Source organism: Lissotriton vulgaris, chromosome 12 (assembly GCF_964263255.1).
Source record: "Lissotriton vulgaris chromosome 12, aLisVul1.2, whole genome shotgun sequence".
Lineage (NCBI taxonomy): Eukaryota > Metazoa > Chordata > Amphibia > Caudata > Salamandridae > Lissotriton > Lissotriton vulgaris.
The window spans coordinates 751,098,242-751,101,778 of record NC_141700.1 but is presented as its reverse complement, the minus strand read 5'-3'; the positions used below and the strand labels follow the sequence as shown (position 1 = coordinate 751,101,778).

Below are 3,537 nucleotides of genomic sequence, written 5' to 3'. Positions count from 1 at the left end.
GATGAGTAAAGAAAGTGCTGGATAGTGTCAAAGTGCCACTTAGAATTCCAACTGTAGGAAAGTGCATGAGTAGGAAAAGTGCTGATTAGTCAATTCAAAGAAAATGCATAATTAGGAAAACTGCTAGATATTGTCTATTCTAACTCCTGTTAAGTGCATGTTCTTAGAAAATGCTGGATAGTGAAAAGATGCCACTTACTATTCCAACTCCAAAAAAGTGCTTGAGTAGGAAAAGTGCAGAATATAGAAAAGATGTCAATTAATATTCTAACTCCTGAAAAGTGTATAAGTATAAAAAATGCTACATAGTGTCAAAATGCAACTTACTTTACCAACTCTAAAAAATGCATGAAAATGGAAGCTGCAGGATAGCCAAAAAGTACCACTTACTTTTCTAACTCCAGGAAAGTGCCTAAATGGGGAAAGTGCAGGATAGTGAATAAAAGCCACTTACTATTTCAACTCCTGTGAAGTGCATAATTTGAAAAAGTGCTAAATAATGATGAGCTGTCACTTTCTATTTCAACTTTAGTTTAAATAATGTTTTCCTAAAATGTCAAAAACATAAATAATTTATATATTATATTTCCTTTTTTCTACAGAAAATGGCAAGCCAAACCACTGCTACTTATACCAAATCAAGAAAAGGGAACAGACTCCTTAAACATTGTGGGTATATATATTGTAATGAGAGGCTAAGTGAACCAAGGAGACATTGGAGGTGTGTACAATATTATTCTGCCCGTTGCAGCGGCAGAGCGGTTACTGTTGGTGACAACGTAATCAAAACCACAGAACATAACCACTCTGCCTCTGCAATGGAGATAGAAATACGCGATACAATCAACCAAATGAAAGATATTGCATCCACCTCCAATGAAACTCCTGGTCAGATTTTAAGAGAGGTTGCACAACATGTCCCTGGACATGTTGCTTGTAATATGCCAACCATCCCAAATTTGCGTAGAATAATTCAACGTAAAAAGCAGGCAAGTAACACACAAACAGTTACTCCACAAACTTTTGCTGACATTGTAATTCCACATGATTTAACTCTTTCTTTCTCTAATGAACCTTTTCTACTCTATGATAACCAAAACCCTCTCAAACGCATTTTAATATTTAGCACTCCCCGTAACCTTTTTAAATGAGAGAATACTGAAATTTGGATGATGGATGGAACGTTTAAATGTACGCCCCATCCTTTCACCCAAATTTACAGCATTCATGCTCAAATTAATAATAATGTAGTTCCCTTAGTATATAGTTTGCTACCAGATAAGCAATCTGCAACCTATACTGAATTTTTATCAGTTATTAAAGAGAAAACATCTGGAAAAAGTCCTAGGAAAATCATTTTAGATTTTGAATTGACTATGATCAATGTGATCAACAAATTGTACGTGGATACCCAAATTCAGGGATGTTTTTTTCATTTTTCCCAGGCATATTGGCGTAAACTTCAAAAAACATCCCTGGTTACAGATTACTGCTCTGATAGCAAATTACAAGTCGAATTAAAAAAATTAACTGCACTTTGTTTTGTACCACCTGATAGTGTAGATGAATACTACACTGCAATTTCAGAATCGGAATATTTTATAGAAAATGAAGAAAAATTGGCTCCCATTTTAAATTATTTTGAGGACACATGGATTGGGCGTCTAGGCAGATCAGGTCGCAGGAGGAAGCCACGTTACCATGTGGAGTGGTGGAACTGCTACTCAACCTGCTTGGAAGGTGGTGCTAAAACAAATAATGCCATAGAGGGATGGCACAACTCCTTCAGTCATACAATTGGCAAACATCATCCAAATTTCTACTCTTTTTTGAAAACTTTGAAGAAGGAGCAAAGTTTTCAAGAAATGAGACTTGCACAGGCATTTTCAGGTAGCCTAAATCCACGACCTTCAAGACAAACAACGGAGATGTCCAAGAGACTATTGGGTGTACTACAACAATTTTCGTTGAGTGTGGCTTTGGACTACCTGGAGAATGTTGCTAACATATTACATTTCTAATTTTTTGTACACAATCTTACTTTCCTGCTTTGCCCTAAATTTATTTTTTAAATTTTTAATTCAATTGGCTTTTTTTTTAAAAAAAAATTTAAATTAAAAATCGTCGGGTTCCCTTACCTTTGAAAAGTTTTTTATTTCCCAACTGCACCATTTAAAAATGGAGAAAAAACCATTTCATTTCTCTTTCCAAAGAAAAACCCATACAAAGTATTTCGAAGTAATTTTGTTTTCTTATAAAAAAGAATAATTTTTTTTTCATTCCATTACTTTTAAAAAGGAATATCTATATATGTTGTAAATATTTTGAACGTTCTAATTTAAATAATATTATAAAACATTTCTCACCACTTACTTTTTCAAAAGTGATGCTGGCTTGTGTTAAATTAGATCTGTAAACTGTTTTTTTTTAAAGTGTCTATTTTTAATTTGTTTAATTTTAATTTTTCTGTACTATTTCAAACAGAAAAAATTAAAAAAAGCAAAGAAAACCGTATTCCTTAGCTTAATTTTTACCCACTCTTCTTTTTTTTCACAATCCCTCAATAGTAAATGTGACCTTTGCAACCTGAAAAAGTATTTTTTTATGGTAAAGTAACATCACAACCTAGCTGCATATATTCTCGCTAACTAAATATATTTCTAAAATCTGCCCATAAAAAACAGTATATTTAAATCATTAGCAAATTTTTTTTTACATTAATTTCCTTTTAAAATCAATGAAATAATTTCACACTTTTTTACAACACAACCTAACTGCAGTTTTTCTCGCTGACAAAATAATTTGATATTTCAATTAATACCATTTTTTTAAGCGACAAGCAAAACAGGTAAAATAAAATCCTGCTTTTTTTAATATAAAACCAAAACAGCAAAACAAACCCATTTCTTGAAAATGTTAACAATTAATTCGAAATATATCTTGCATCAATTTCAACTCTCGTAAATAAGCCTTAACAAGTGAATCAAATTCCTTCTTTTTTAAATATGAAACCAAAACCACCAATCAAACCCCTTTTTCGAAAATATCAACAAACAATTCAAAACATACCTTGCATGATTTTCAACACTCGTTAATCCAAAAACCAGTTTTCAATTTAACAATGCAAGCCAAAAGCAATCATTTTTCAAATAAGTCGTTACTAACCTTTGTATGTTGATCAAACTTTCAAAAACCAAACATTTCTATCACTACATAAAACATAAGACGTTCAAAATGTTTTCAATATGTATTAGAATAAAAAAAATTTCATATATTTACCCTTTACTTTTCCCGTTACATAACCCGACGAAGGCATATACAAGTGAAATGTTCGGCGACATGTTCAATTTAAAACCAAAACAACTATTAGTTTAAAACGCAACCTCTCCTTATCCTCTCATTACAATATATATACTTTTTTAACTATGTTTTACTGTAAACAAAGTTTTAAAAGTTTCCTACCTTGAGCGCAGATCAGCTTCCTGCTGCTTCCAGCAATCGATGAAATCCAAGATGGCGGCTTACGTCGACGTTTAC

General features: G+C 32.2%; 1 pseudogene; it reads left to right on the top strand.

Moving 5' to 3' along the window:
- Positions 1-605: 605 nt before the first annotated feature.
- On the top strand, positions 606-2,021 carry LOC147678580 (uncharacterized; annotated as a pseudogene).
- The last annotated feature ends 1,516 nt before the right edge of the window (positions 2,022-3,537 follow it).